This window comes from Cinclus cinclus, chromosome 5 (assembly GCF_963662255.1).
Source record: "Cinclus cinclus chromosome 5, bCinCin1.1, whole genome shotgun sequence".
NCBI classification, from domain to species: domain Eukaryota; kingdom Metazoa; phylum Chordata; class Aves; order Passeriformes; family Cinclidae; genus Cinclus; species Cinclus cinclus.
In genome coordinates, this window is record NC_085050.1 from 43,075,240 (window position 1) to 43,092,467 (window position 17,228).

Genomic DNA, 17,228 nt, shown 5'->3' on the forward strand with positions numbered 1-17,228 from the left:
CACAAGTTCTCCAAAGCACCCAAAAGGAGACAATCTCATCCCTACTGAAGGCATGATGGTCTTCAGCCCAACCAGCCATGGTGGAGTTCAGGATGCAGGACATCCAGCCAGGTCACGCTCATCCTTGCCATATGGACAGCTGGCCTTACCAACCCTTGCAAAGTCACTGAGTCACTGAGGGGACTCTGCACCTCTCAGGCATCCCATTTCTCTGACCCTTAGAAGAAAGAGACAAGGTCAGAAAATGTTATAAAAAAAAGGGTTGGAGCAGAGACCACCCAGATCTTGGCAAGACTGTTTAAATTGATTAAAGTGATAAAAATGAAATGCCCACATTCAACTGTAACATATAGAATTGTTCTAGGCATCAGGAACTTCTCAAAGAGTGCTAATTTATAGATGCTTTTCTAAGAAGGACAAATGAGCACATTACTTTTCCTTTAATGTGCAGCTGCAACAGCAAACCACACAGATTTTACAACCTTGCTAATTTTCCTTAAGTCTTGGGAGATATTGGTGGTAAGTATAAAGATATTTTGTTTCAACCTAAGAAAAAAAAGAAAACTGAAAACAAAAGAATTTGTTACGTGCTGTACAATTAACAGCTAAACTGAAGATAGCAACTCTGTGATGTTAGGGAGACTGATTTGTACCTCTTACTCTCAATACAACTAAAGAAACTGGGGGGTTATTTTTATTCTTGTTGATATTAATAAGAAAAATGGACATCGTAAGCATGCAGGAACAAAATGGCAACCTAAAGGAAATGCTGTATGAACCAGTAACCCAATTGGCTGTGTGTAGAAGAGCTGGAGCTGTGAAAAGAGACACCCTGGGAGCATTGCACTGTATGAGGTATGTGCATGAAGAGGAATCCAGCTCTGCAACACATTTTCCCACTTTCACATTCCCATTTCTAAAATAGACAGCTTAAACCAGTCCTTTGGGGTGTGCAAGACGTTCAGACAAGGAAGAAAGGAGGAGCATGTAAGAGCTAAGACTGAAAGCCTCATCCTCTGTTAGCATCACCATCTTAAGCACAGACCAGCCATTTTATTTTATGCCAGCTCTTAAAACTTTGATTGTTACTTTTGTCTCATAGGAGAAAGAAACAATTATTTTCATGGCATCATGTCAGAATAGCTCAGTAATGGGGTACCAGCCTACACTGAGTTCATCCTTCTATTTCAAAAATTTTAGGGGAAAGCATTTGATCCAAGTCCAGGGGTTCAAGATCCAAGAATGAAGAGAGCTTTGACTGCAGGTTTGCCTGACTGGGGTGGAAGTAACATTCTCTATGACTAAAACATTTTCTGGGGACATAAAATTAAGATCATCTGTCCAAATTCCAATCACAGTTCAGATTTATAAATAAAACATTTCAGTCATGCCTTAACATGAGTGAAGCAGCCTACAACAGACCAAAATGGAACTGGAGAACTGTTTCCCCATCCTATGGACCTTTGTCCTTGCTTGTAGATCTATGGGAAAAGTTCACTTTTGAATCCTCACAGATGTCCACAATGCTTCTTACTTACCAAAATCACTGGAACAGTCCACAAAATAAAATATTTGCTGAAAGCCACCAAGGCATATTAAGTACAGAGAAGCAACCTTAAGTCTCACTTTCCACAATTTCATGAGCCTGAGTCAGAACTGCAATATTTTTTTTAACTATTTATGGACTTAACTTATGGCATTTCTTCACCCATCCAACACCTCTTTATTTATTTATGTTATCTCATATTATCTCATTAGATAGGTTATTTTAGCTGTACTTAGCATGCAGGTGATATTCCAGTTTGCTACCTAGTCATAAAACTGTGTATCCTTTTATTGTCATTGTGGTTTTCCATAATATGCACTAATTCTACCATCTCAAGATATATTACACCAGCTGAAGGGTGGTGTAAGCATTTAACTACTGTAATAACAATGAAAACATACAAACAGAAAAAACACAGATTTGTTGGTATTCCATTCTCATTATTCTAATTTTCATTTGCTTCTGATTCTATATATATCCTGATTAAGAAATGCCACATAAGAAACTTGAAACTAAATTGTCTGGAAACAGGAATAGAAGTTAAGTTCATAATGGCACACAGAGACCAGCCCAAATAATTTTTAAACTGTTCTCCACTGTCCTAGTTTGAAAGACAGGTATTTGTTAAGAAAGGCAGAACCTCCCTCTGAATTGAAAAATGTGATCCCTCCTCCCTACAAATTATTATAATTTTGAAATTAAGGGAGCTCTCAGGCAAAGATATGGGGGTAGGAATAAGAGTTCTTTACTAGTATATCTAACAAGACAAACAAGAACAACAACAGCTATGAAATTACCCACAAACAGAACAGTAACTCAGTCCCAGTGTTTTTTGGCTGCAGGCACCTTTTCCCTGAGCTGCAGTTCCCGGTGCTGGGGGCGGGCAGGTCCCGCAGAGCTGCAGGAGGGCTGGGGGTGATGGCAGAGCTGTCCCAGGGGGAGAGAGAGATGGAGAGAGAGAGCTCTCCGCTCACGGTGTGGGTCCTGATGCTCAGCAGAGTGCTGGATGGTGGTAGTTCACAGCGAGAAGGCAGCAGGGAAGGGACCGACAGCAGTGAGGATGACTCCTGGCACTGGGATGGCAGGGATGGAGAAGAGGCGGCGATCGTCCTTCTCGTCCAAACTCCGCGGGGGAAAATGGGGAGAGCCAGAGCCTTCCGTCTGCTCTTCTGGCTGTTTGGATATCGAGGGGTTTCCCTCTTCCCTCCCCTGCCCCCTGCCATGAGGGCCTAGTCAACAGGTATCTTAGCATGACAATGGGGAAAATTCCACAGAGGGAAAAGGGAAAGAACCAACCCCCAACACCCACCAAACTATTAAAGTGCAAGGCTAGCAACACTCATCAGCACACAAGCAATTATATCATCAGCTTGCTAATCTATCTTCCACTTTAAGACCACCATCAGTCAAGCAGAAGACCCACCCTGTTGGATTCATTCCATAAATAGTAGCCACAGAACCAAGAAAAGTGAAGAAAGAATGTTAATTTCCAGGAACGAGTTTGTGTTGCAAGGAAGAAGCAGCAATAGAAATTAAACCTGCTTTGTCCTTTAACTGAGAGATCATCCTCTGGCTCACAGGGAAAACCCAAATGACTCTCTCTCTCTCTCTCTCTCTTTCCATTTTGCCTTACTGGTCTGAGGCCAAGACTTTTCAGGTGACTTTGGCATAAAAATACAGCATAGTAAATTTATATACTCATTTACTAAAATAACAGAAAAACAGTTTAAGCCTTAAACTTTTACATTTGAAAATTATATATTTTGGAGTTAGTCAGCACTGCCCACAATTCATGGTGGCTACTTCCTTCCTTGGATCAAACATGAAAGGCCTCCTGAACTATATATTTCCTTCTTCTGAAATGAATTACTGCTGTAGTACTTATGAAATAAGTTTCCTAACCTACAGCATTCATGTTATATTCAAAAAAGATTAGTTGATGAAGTGCTATTGGATGAGATGGCAAATAATGAATTTTCTCAATTACTTCAGAAAGAACGAGAATTTCTGTGTGTCTCTGCTGAATTTTCAATCACAATTAATTATTTAAACAGGAGAAATAACAGGTAAAAATAAACCACATCAGTTCTTTTGATTCATTATAGGCTGTACAAAAAAAATCACGTTTTGCCACAGATCTGTGAAAAGTGACAGTGAGACTAAGTTGTAATGACTGAACACACCAAAAATCAAAGTAAGAAGCAAATAGCTTGCAGTGTTAGAGTTTAAGGTGTGGGGGTTTTCAAAATAATCTGCAAAGATAGGTCTAATGCTATTGGTCTTAAAAATAACCCCTGTGTATCCAATCTGGAAACTCAGCAGCAGATAGGACAGGATCTTCAAGCTCACATCCGTCAACTTCAGGAGCTTATTTCAGCTCTAATGAACCTTTCCAAGTGCATACTATGCACTGGAGTATGTGTCAGCAAAATCATCCACAGCTCTACACAGCACTCCCCCTTCCAAACAAGGAAATAAAAAGGACAACCAGCAAAACTTATCTTCTCCTTTAACCAGCAATACATACCTTACAATTAGCATGCCTATGGATCACTGACGGAAAAAAGTAACAAAACAGAACAAATATAATTTTTCTTCTAAAAGAGTGCTGCTCCAGCAGCACTATGATCTCCAGGCTCCAGTAAATCAAAACCTCATTCCTGTCACCGAGGCACAGTTTTGTGAGACCATGCATGCCAAAGCCTAAGAAATATTGTGCAAAAGTCAAACTGCATGTTTTCTGAGGAAGAGTTACTGGCACACAGTGCATTAACACATAGCAGTAATGCAGAAGCGTATGTATGTGCCCTTTATAGGGAAACAAAATCAGTACAGATGTTTGTAAAGTACAGTGTAAACCTGTAGCCTTTTATGTACATCATCTTCAGCCATGCACAGAACGTTGAGTGAGGAAAAACATACAGTTCACATGTATCCCTTAAATCAATGAGAAACAGTGCTCTGCAGGGATCAATGCACTAAAGACTCATCTGAATCAAAATCTGTATTTGACTTTCCTACAGAGATCATGGAGTCTTGTCTACCCAATTCCTTCCTAATTTCTCAAAACAGAGGCTATACATGCCAAAAATATATAGAAATCTTTAAAGAGCTTAGTGTTCAAGCTACTTGTGTGGAAAGAAAATAACAAATACTATTCATTCCATAATGTTCACCACACAAATACATTAATACTGACTTCCATTAACACAGCATGGAATTATTTTCAGTGTGAGAGTGTCATAGTCTCACAAGAACCCTAAACTACTGTAACTTGTAAGTCAAGCCAAAAGAGAAGAATGTGTTGGTGATGCCTTCTAAATGATAAATCTTGGATACTTCTTACTAATACTTGACATCAGTTCCCAGTTGTTTCAGAGTGTTACATTTCTCAAAATGAAACCTAGACCGTACAAGTCTGCTCAGGAAAAAGTTATTAATGTGAATTGTATTGTCAGAGAATTATCTATTTCATCTTGCAAGTTTTCAATTACATATTTAGCTCTCTACTACTTATTCAATGATTCAGCAAAAATTAAGATATTGCACAGTATTTTAGTGTCAGCTACCACATTAATTATTATTGCTCTCCTTCACAGAGACAAACAATGCAAATCTGAATGTTTCTTCAAGATAAGATCAGCTAAACAAGTAACTCCTCTAGGAAGAAAGTGGATAGTGTTCTCTTTAATCTGCTTTTGAAACTCCCAGCCACCTTCTAGTTTGCATAGAATGAGAAAATATATCTGAGAAAGGTTGCTGCAATACAAGAAATGAATGCTGGGAGTCTTGGAATTGTTTAAAATTGAAATAAAAATGTAAATATCAATTCCTCAAAGCCACAGTCTTCCGCTTAGGACTGGTCAAAATCCCACTAAAATTAATATGAATTTAGTTATTTGCTTTAATATCTAGACTTTCATAATCGTTCTTTGTGTAATATGAGCAAAATCACATTTTTAATTACGTGGAATATACCCCATTTCTCTTACCAGTTCCTGGAAAGGATATGAGATATTACATAATTAATGTGATGCACTTAGCTGTGTGATTTTATTGTCCCTCCATTTCTGCTGCCCTGAGGAATGTGCAGAGAAGCTGGTTCCTGTGATGAGGAAAACAATCCAAAATGAGTAGGGACTAGAAGACTAAAAGCTATTATTAAATCCAGTGTATATTCATAGGGTTATGGCTTCAATCTAGTTGCTTTAAAATTCTGGTTCAGCAGACACCTTGTCATTAGTCTTCTTTTTCAGCAATCCAAATAGAGGACATCACCACTGATGTAACTGGGTATATGTCATATCATTGCTCCAGGAGAGCATACTCTATAGATTTAGTACGTGACTCTGTACATGCTACTGAGTTATTAACAAAAAATACATTAATCACTGTGACAGACAGAAAACAGCACTATTCTCACTCTGAAGTGAGACATCAAATAGACACATTGCCAATTGGGATGAGGACAGCTAGAAATTAAATTTCGAAGACTCTGTTTATTCCTCACTTCTAAAAATTAGTCCTCACTGTCCTACCCTATTTATTCTCACATCTCTCCTTCTCAAATCTGGTAGTAAAATTTTAGGCAGCTCTTCTGTGATTCTGCTGAACAGTTTCCTGTTAACTGTTAGACATATAATGATGACAAATGAAAGAGAAGAAAGTGGTTATTAAGCTATTAGAAGCTAAATGCACACTATTTGATCACATCCAGCATTTATCTAGCTTTAACTTGTTTTTTTTTAAGCCAGGAATAGAAAACAATACAGAGCAGAACATGTAAATAATCAATGATGTAATATTGACCTGTGTGATACCTTGGAAGGGCTTAAGCATGTGTTTAGATTTTCTTAATAAAAAACCCCGTTGTTCTATCCTGACATATGAGCTCTTGCTTACTTTCTTCACGGCTTTCCAGCATACATTAACCTTCTCTGTTATGTAACACTGCATAGGCACTCATGTCTCTGTCTGAAAGGATGAAGCAATATTTACCTGCATGTGGCTGTGCAGGCAGCAGGACGATGGGACTGAATACTAAGTTCTATTTTCTTAACTTGTAAGAAATACTCAGCTACATTACTACTGAATTCTTCCTGGTGTTTGTGGAGGGGGAAATGTAAAAAAAAAGGTGAAAGGTAAGCAGGCTGTGCTTCCAGAGTGATTTGTCACAGAAACTTGACAAACTCTTGTGCAAAGGCACCTAGCAGTGGATTAAATTACTCTGGATGATTCCATTTTGGCTTGCCAAAAGAGAAATTATTATGGGGAACCTGACACATATGTGCCTGGAAGGAGCAGACGTATTGTGGAGGAGTTTCTGGACCAGTAAGGCCATGGAGAGCTCACTTTGCAGTGTTTGGATAAATTGGGCTATTTCAGTACTAGCAAGGACATGCTGACTTTGGACTGAGAGTAAGAGATAAATAGGTGGCAAAAGTGAGAAAGCAAGCCAGGATGTGCTAATCGCAAGAGCAGAAAGTAGAACAAAAACATAAAATGCTGCAACCAATTAGTAGGGTAGTCGTGGCGCGTGAACAGTTGTTTGTAGCCAATAAAATAGTAGTATTAGGCGCCTGAACGCATGCATGTATGTTAGAACCTTATAAAAGACAACAGCTTGAATAATAAAGTGGAGCATTCACCATAACTCCATGAGTGTAACGTGTTTGACTCCGGATGCTTCTCGCAACAACGTAGAGACAGAGCAGGATGGAAGAGCTTGCTGGGAGATCTGTAAATCCAAAAAGAGCAGATGTGAGCAAAGCTGCCCTCAAAACCAGAAGGTAACAAGAAACAACAAATGAATCCAGAGAAACAGCTGAGGTGAACCTCTTTCCAGAGATAACTCTTTGTTAGTCTCATTGAGTAGATTATTCAGCTGAGAAGTGACAAGTATTATTTAAAAACAAAATAATTGGGGGAAATCTGAAATGAAAATTTTGTTGCTGTTTTCTGAAGTTTGAGGTTTGTGTGTTTTGTTGAGTCATGCTTTGAAACATTCTTTTATCAAAAGTAGTTGTGGTTGGGGGCTTTTAGACAAAGTATTTTGATAATGTGCTTTGAATATGTTCCAATAACCATTTCAAAACAAATTACCGCTGCCATTTTCAGGAGGTGAAGTGTTGGAAAAGCCCAGCTTTTCCCACAAGTCTTGTTTTGCTCTGGAAGAAACACATGCTGGAATGAAAATATATTTCTCATCAAACTTCAAAAAGTTTGAACTTTCAAACAAAAAATTTGAAACTTAATCTGGTAATTTGAGGAGTTGACTATTATTGGAGAAGGTGATTCATCCATTGAAAAACCCACTCAAACAGAAAGAGTATGCCATAGAGAAAAGTACTGCATGAGTGTCAGAGGTAATTTGCAGCAGTGACTTTCTTAGATTCATTAAATGTTCATAAGAGGAAGTCTGAGCAGAAAAGTGACCTCTTCAGTCTTTCTGACTAAAGAAAGCACCTGTTTAGAAATAAATAACTTGTTAGCATACATAGTGTGTCTTTCTCTGAGGATAGGTATCTTCTTCATTTTTTGTATGCTGTAATTGGCCTTTTCAACCTGCCTACATTTTGCAACTTGGTTTTACTTTCTTTCTATGACTGTACCAAAAAAGGAGTTACAATGTATTTGAAACTTTAATTTAATTGATGTTGTTTTTATAAGTCAATGTTGAATTAACTTCAGACTGACAAAAAAGACACAACAAAAGAAAAAATAATTTCTGCCTTCAGCTAAATTAATATATAATTACAACAGTATAGTGAGAAAGAAACACTAAAATGGAAGTGTTTAAATAGTCAAAACAACAACTCAAAAATTTCTGCATGAAGACACCACAATTCTTCACAGGTAATCTTGGACTCAAGCTACAAGTACAGTGCAAGTAAATGACAATAATGTCCACCAGGACATTAATAACAAGGTATATTCAGTTTTAGAAGACCCACAAGAAGAAAACTATGAGAAAATTCTTAATGTTTCTCATAGCAATGGAACAGCTACTTAAATGGAAAAACAAAAACAGAAAAAATAAATGGAGTTTAACTTTTTAAAGGATTTGTTTTTCAAAGGCATTCATCTACATTATATGACTGGTGGACTTCAGTCCTTGTAGTGCCACATGTTCAGATTCAAGCTCAAATTTTGGGGAGTACATGATTGTTGGGGGTTCATTCTTTCCCTTTTTTCCCTCTGTGGAATTTTCCCCATTGTCATGCTAAGATACCTGTTGACTGGGCCCTGGTGACAAGGGGGAGGGGACGGGAGGGAAGAGGTAAGCCCCGCGAGATTCAAACAGCCAGAAGAGGAAGCAGAAGGCTGGGCCTCGGCCCATTTCCCCCGCGGAGTTCGGACGAGAAGGACGATCGCCGCCTGTGTCCCATCCCAGTGTCGGGAAACCACCATCGGACCCTGCCCTGCTGTCTTCTCGCTGTGAACTACCACCATCCAGCACTCTGCTGAGCACCAGGACCCACACCGTGAGCAGAGAGCTCTCTCTCCATCTCTCTCTCCCCCTGGGACAGCGCTGCCATCGCCCCCAGCCCTCCTGCAGCTCTGCGGGACCCGCCCGCCCCCAGCACCGGGAACTGCAGCTCAGGGAAAAGGTGCCTGCAGCCAAAAAACACTGGGACTGAGTTACTGTTCTGTTTGTGGGTAATTTCATAGCTGTTGTTGTTCTTGTTTGTCTTGTTAAATATACTAGCAAAGAACTGTTATTCCTACCCCCATATCTTTGCCTGAGAGCTCTCTTAATTCCAAAATTATAATAATCGGAAGAATCACATTTTTTTTTCAGTCCAAAGGGAAGCTTCTGCTTTCCTTAGCAAACACCTGTCTTTCAAACCAGGACAATGATGTTTTGATTGGAAAGTGGATTGGAAAGGAGACTCCTTCAAACAATAACCAAAAAAAAAAAGACATCAACATGAGGAATTTGTTTGTGGTTTCACAGGCAGCCCAGACAGCCTAGAAGCTCGGTGAACAAGCCAGGGCTGCTGCTCTTCCCCCTACTAAACTTTGCTGCTGCTGCCCCAGCATCAGCCTTGCCAAGTCCCAGGCTTCCCCACTGCTTCTTCCCTCCATTGTCCATTCCTTCCACTACCATGACTCATCAGAAGGTAAAAACCAGCACAAGAGTTCAAATTTCTTTTTTTGTTTTTTTTTCCTACTTTGGGCACAGTCTAGTAAGATAAATCAGATAAAACTGACCTAGCAAGTGCTAGAGGCAGCACAAAGAGAGGACTGGGAATACATGACATGGAGGAGGTGCTGTGAAAAGTGTTCCTGCTCCCTAGGTTGACACCAAGCTCCATCCACTGGAGTCAACAGTGAGGGTCCCATTGACTCCAGGTTCTTGACCGATCCCACATTTGGTGGGACTCATGTATGAAGCCCATATTCACTGCACGTATGCCAATGAACAGTTATGGAGATAATTGTACATAGCAGGCTCCTCTTTGACAGTACATTGGATGCTTCCATCAGGGATCAGTGGAGCTTGTATTAAATTTTTCATAAGGAATAACCTATGGAAAGTCACAGATCTCATATCCTCTTCTTGCCTGTATTATTTACCTAGAAGACTGATCCTATGAACCTTTTGGCTCATTCCCTGGTTGTCCACACCGCCAGGTAAGGACTTCAAGATGCAGCAGGAGTTTGGCTGCTTTACTTCAGACCAGAGAAGCCTCTCTGAAACAGAAACCATCCTTCATTTCATTTAAATTTCAAGCTGCAGGAAGTTAATTACAGACAAGGTAAAAATGAGCAGTGGTGGCGCCAGTCATACCCTGAGCTGCACTGAGGATTTATAAACAGGTCCTGCACTCAATTAATGCTTTACCATGCAGAAGTTTGCTCAAGTGAAGGAAAAGACTGAGTAATACAATGCTGCACATTGCAGTACTTAATTAGTTTTTTCACACTGAACTGAGGACCTCATTAGTTATGTTAATTTAGAACTAATAGTACATTTGTCATAATGGCTGTTTCTCTCCCAAATGTTTTACATAAAATTCACAAGTCTGGTGTTGCAGCATGCAAAAAAAAGTGAGAAATGCTTTCCCTGCTCTTGAGAAATCTTTCTGTAATTAGAGTGGCCATTTTTATGCCTAGATGCTGAACTGGAAAGATGTGTTTGGTTTTTTTAGAATAATAGATACCATAAGCACCCATTTTTCTGGGTTTGAAAGTGCTTATTAGCATGTGTTTAGTTAGAACATATGTTCTAATAACTGATAACATGTCCCATAGTTATTCATAAAGATGAGGATACTAAACAATATACAAATGTGCCCACTGGTTTAAATAATCAAGAGGTTGGTAGAGGGGAAACTGCCAAAACAGCTATGTACATCAATTACATAAGTAATCACATAGTATAAACCTCAAAACCTCTTTTCCTCATTTTGCTTTTTGTGGTATTTACACCACCAAGACAGTAACCATCAAACCTACCTTCCATTCCTGCTTGCTTTTTAAAAGATTTATCAAGGATTTTCTGCTTCTAAGAAAATTTCACCTGTGGCAGCCCTTTCGCCCAAGCCTTTACAGCTCCCAGCATTCAGAGAGGGCAAAGACATAATGACAAATACACAGCACATGCCTAGCCCAAAGTTTTTGTGCAACCTCAGGTTCTAATCACAGTAGTCAATTCTAATAACATATTTGTTCAAAAACTTCCAGTAAAGTGTTGCTGTTATTATGGGAAGAGGACATACTGCTGTAGATCATGCAACATTTGACAAATATTAACATAAACTGCACATACACACCCTCACAAGCCCCACTTTGCATATGACTATGAAAAGTCTAGAGGGGATGAAGTGCCTCAGGTGCAAAAAGAGCCTGGCTGAGCCAAGAGGAGAGTCCACATGTTAGCTGCTATTTAATTGCTCCATGTTTCAAGCATCTTTTCTAAAATTCCACCCATCAGTGTTATCCATGTAAATCTAGGGTGAAAGCAACAGGCATGGCTCCCAGACCTGATACAAATGTACAGCTGAATAGGTAAAAGAACCCAGCAAAATAAAAACATTAAATTGCAAACTTTTAAAAAGAGAGTTTAAAGGCTCTTTGAGAAAGAGGAAGGAGGCATAAACACCCACCATGTGGTCAGGAAAAAGAAAGCCTGGAGATAAGTCTCTGCCTAGGTGTCCTAAGAAATGGCTGGCTTAACACAAAGTGCAAAAGCCGTTCTTCATGCATGGACTGCAACCCAGAACTGTCTCCCTATGTGCATCCATGTTTTCCCAGCTGAATGCCATAAACACTCAGTACTGGATCACACACACTTTTAACTCCATCCACCTGCAATGGGATTTATTTTATGTGACATGACACAGTTTCAGAAGAAGGGTGCTGCAAGTCATGCTACCCACATTGTGCCCCAGCACACCGTTTTCCTTGAGGCTACAGCTTAGTTCAGTTTTGAGGCACACTAGTTTCCTTTCTGAAAGCAAAATTCTCCTGTGAGCACACAGTGCGATGGGCATGTTTAAAAACACCTCCTAGACTGAGGGTTCCAGAGAAAAACATGTCTGGATATCATATGGGACAAAGCATGAGAGAAGCTAAACTGTTCCCTCTGCAGTTCATGGCAGAAGAGCCTCATGATCTGAGCTGCAATCCAGCTCCAAGAGCCACGGAGGTATAGCAATGTGAGCAGGCATCTTGAGTCCCCATCTCTGGCCTCAAGCAATGATATTAGGTTTTGGACCTTTAAAACCGTGTTTTGGAACATAAATATATAGATACGTGGGTTTTTTTTATCAAGACATAAATTTTTCTTAGAATGGTTACTTTGTTCTTTTATTATCTGTACATGAACTATGTAGGGCATTTGCTTAGGATCTGTAAAAATCTGTTTCCCATAAGCAGCTTGGCATTCTGACTTTATTAACTACAACATTCACTGAGAATGAAAACACTGTACTATCAAACTTTGAGAGAAAACATTGTACTATCAAAAAGAATCATTATTACTTTAACTTTATCACACTGGGTGATTACAACTGAGATAGAGGCTAATTCAAGAGGAACTGAAGTGGAAGTGTAAGCAGTTAATCAGAATGTGCCTGTATTTAAATCAGGAGTGCACAGAGTTTGATTTCTAGCAGATTTTTGCAACTCAAACACAGGTATAAGATGGAAAAGCAACATTAAAAAATAAAGGGAAAGAGGAGTGGTGAATGTAGCTTGGAGAAGAGCATGTTTGACCTGCTTGGCAGGAGAGACCTGCAGGTATGAGCCTCCTGGCTCAAGTGTGCTGCCCTCTCCCTCCAAAAAAAACAAGTGTGAGCTCAGACCCAGGACAAGCAGTGCCTGAGGGACTCCACACACAGAGACTGTGTTGAAACAGGCTTTGCCCACCACTGCTTCAAGGTGGCAGCCAGTGACAGAGGTCTTTAGAAGAAGCAGGAGGAGAGACCCTGCCCTTGGCTGTGAGGATGAGTTGGAGTAAAGCAATAGGGCAGGCAGATCATAATCTTGCTAGTGGGAAAGTGGATTTTTTTTTTGTAAAAGTAACAATTTAAAAAAATCTAAAATAATTTAAAATAAAAGAAGAAAAAAGAAAAATACAGCTCTGAGCTTGATATTAGGGAAAGGTGATAACTCCATGACACCGATGGGGTCATCCAAATGGGAACAATGGCTGTTGGAGGGTAGGCTAAATATACAAGCTCTTTCCAGAGTACATCACAGGAGGGAGTGGGAGCAACACTCTTCCAAGCTCCCTCACCAAGTATGTGCAGAGAGCGTGCTGCCTTGTGTAGATTCTGAAGTAAACCCTCACCACCATCTCTACAGGGAGAAAGAGGGAGACATCAGCCCAAGCCATACACATCAAGCTATGCTGTTTCCAGCATTCTTGTCTCCTCAAGCATCTTCTCTTAGCTCTATATTAAGGCACACAGGTGTATCTCTTGGCATAACCCACCACAAATATCCACAGCTACGGCATCTCCTGTGCTACCAGTAATAATTGTCTGCCCCATCATGAGATACAGGAGGGACTAACCCCTGGAATTCTTGCTTGCTATTGAAAAGACCCCTTATAAACTCTTATTGCTGACCTTTGCAGAGGAATCCCTCTGCTCCTGCAGGGACTCTCTGAACCTGTGGAGGAGGGCTCTGCAGGCACAGTCTGCACAACAGAAAGCACCACAAGTTGAGCTGGGCTTCACAGAGAAAAGGAGATGCAGGGCCATTTTTTCTACCTCACTGTGCATGAGGAAAGGTTTAGTAGCATACTTTTTTCTACCACAGCCCTCTCAGAAAATCTGAATGGATTGTTTGCTTTACTAGAATACCATGAAACAGGTCACTGTGTGAAATAAGCTATCACTAATAAAATCAGTCTTAAGAGAGAATTATGAAAATTTATGGCAGGGCCTTGGTTTGTATGGCAGTGCAGCTAAGAGAAGAATTAAAATGGAAAAACCAGTGCTTAATACTCTGGACAAGCAATTAAGGCACTTCTTGACTTCTGTTTGCTTCCTCAGTCTTTCAAAAGGGGTTGAGTCCGTAGGAGAACTGGTGCCTCAGTTATGGGTGGGTGAACTTTGCCTGCAGTCAATCATCCCAGACTCCACCCCAGGAGCAGTGCTCCCGTCTTGTATTGGTATCTTGTATACTATCAGGTATTCTCCCAGTTAATGAGCAAAGTTAATTGAAAGACAGAACATCCTTGTTTCCATTGCAAGGAGAGTCAGAAATAGACTTGAACAGGGAGGGAATCAGGGACTCATTACTTATAGACACAAGCCCCAGTAGTCTCTTGCTCCAGAAAAAAAGCCTTCTCATGCATATCTGCTGTGACAGACTTGTGATATGGGATTTTGCCAACGGCTTGACATTGCTTGAAAGACAAAAGTAGTGAGGGTGTGAACTGGCACACAAATACTAGACACACTTATGTCTGGCAACTACACCATTTCCATTTTCCTGCTTCCTTTTTAATAGGTCCTTTAGGGAAGTTTATTGCTGATCTGTGCTAGATATAATTGAAACATCAGTGTAATATTGTTTTCCCAGTATAACTTTTTCTTTGGGAATTCTGGATGCAATTATCCCTTGCGACTAATAAAAACAATGTCTTAATCACAAATACATGGCTAGAAATGTCATTTTTGTGATTAAACATAAGATGCCTTTTGTCTCAGCATTTCACTTCAAATGGACTGTCCTTCCTGGAAGCATCCAAAGAAATATGAGGAGCAGAAATGGGGTAGGAATGACAGGAGCTAATTATCCTTTCCTCAGGAATACTGGTGAATAAGCATTTCAGACCTGACCTTCAGGACAGTCCTCAGATGCTTGTAAGTGTTTTGGAATCATCTGAAATGCAGGGCACCTTCAAACCCACCAGAAATTCAGGACATGAGCCTCTGCCTGATGCAAGTCTACTGGCACCTCTGACCCACTGCCATCCCCACTCCCCATCCCCTTTCCATATGAACAGGAGCTGGGCTACAGCTACATATGACCAAGGGAGCTGCTTGGCATTTGTCCCCTGGTTTTCACTGGGGAATGGCAATTCACAGAAAGACTACTCTGAGAAGGTTTGATCGGGCTGTTTTCCATTTTTCAAACCCTTATATTACACTGAAATGAATAAAACTGCTTTACAGTCCCATGAGCTAAGAAATAAGAGTTACTGGTAAAACATGATCAGGCTCAATATTTTTCAAAAACACTCTGCCCAAGTTCACCAAAAAGCAATCATAAGGTACTAAGAATTTCTTTTCCAACTAATGTTGAACAATTAGCACTCAAACAATCCCAGGAAGTGGCCTAGAAATTGAAAGATCTAGTACTCAGCTGCCAGTACATCAGAGCTCATAAAGTGAACAAATCCTGCTGTCCTTGTCTACATGAAAGAGGATTCAATACAAATAACATTATATTGTCCACATTCTGTGAAATGGAAGATAATTCTCACATTACACCATCAAAATGGTTATTTTTATTAATTCAGAGAGCTTAAATATAATTCACTAATATTAAGATATTTTTAAAAAATTAAAATCCCTACACCTCTGAATAAAAATAGCTATTTTGGATCCCCTGTGAGATTACCAGAGTCTACACATCAGAATTTATGTTCTCTCCTTGCAACAAACCAAGGCAGAACTGGACTACATGGGAACCACCAGAAAACTTGGATCCCAGTTATCATGTCCACTCAAAAAATGGCTCCTGTGTTTAGAACAGGGCAAAGCTGTCTCCTAGCTCTGAACACCACAAATACAGAGGAAACCCAGATACACCCTGAAACGTTGCAGCAGATGGCTTTCCTTTAAAGTACAATGCAGTACATTCACTTTGGGTTTTGAATTATTTACTACCAATACAGCTTAATTGTACTCAAGTTGAAATCTACATACTACAAGTATTGAAGCAATTTCAGTCTTTCATTAGTTTTCAGACAACATCAGTGTAAGCACTGGCACCAGTTTCAGTATAAGCAGAATGCACATTTCTATATGTACTCTAAATTAAATATGTATGAAAGCCTGAGAACCACAATGACAATTACTGCACCTTGGAACAAGACTTAGAATATTTCATCTGGCAGAGTTCAAAAGACTTTTCAGCTAGGAGCAGCTGTAGCTTGGTGAGTACAAGAATGGATTGATTGCAATTCATAACTTGGAATATGGATTAATGCAATATTCATGGAAAACTGCATGTTCAGAGCTCCATATGGTCGGTGAAGCTCTGAAAGCATTTTGCTTCAGGGAAAAATCATGTCACCAGAATAGATTTGCCTTTACTGTGTCCAAGTTAGGAAGGAAGGAAGCTATTTTCCTTGCTTAGCTGGTATGTAGATTGTGGAGTCTAAAAATCCCTTCGCCCCTACCCAAGGAGGCTGGAAGAGACCTCTGTTCCTAGAGCAGGAGGCTGGGGTTTGACTGCCTCCTTATTTTTACCCTGCAGATCACAAGATGCATTATCTCTGTCTAGAACATCCTAACAAATATTCTAAGATAACTCTCAAGATTAGACTGTCAATATAGACAGCAGTCAGAACCTACTCACAGTCCAGGCAGATTATTGACAGTAAAAAGACCACCAAAGATTCTACTTTGTATGAATTAAAAATCTGGCTACTGAATAAGACACCAGGCAAGCTCAGACTTAGGTGTATGAGATGAATGCAGAGAACAGACAGGATGCAGCACTTACAGTTTTCTATCAAGGACTGAAGAGAGCATTACAACCTCCTTTATGATGAGTACCAGGGAAAAGCCAGCCAAACTCCACAATTATTTATTTGGCATCTTCTTTCCTGTTCTGGTGCTACTGAAGATCATAAAGTCAAGACTGAACAGTGTATCTGGCAGATCTCTGGCAGGTGGAGAGTCAAAACAGGGACAAAAAAAAAGATGTGATTTCAAATTGCTCTCCTAGCTGGGTCCCCACTATTCACATGGCTTTGTTTCAAAGCACTTCAGGAAAATACTATTTTTTTTAAGTAGGAATTGTCCTAGAAAACAGAATGGTTGCTGTTGGAAGAGACCTCTGCCTGGTGAGGCAGCGGCATGAGGGAGCTGAGGACAGGCAAGAAATGTCTCCATAAAACAACTTGGACTTTTCTGAGATCAAATCATCTGCTACACAAGGAATCACCAGAGGACTGGCAAGAGTGGGAGCAGCTTCTGGGGCATATCTG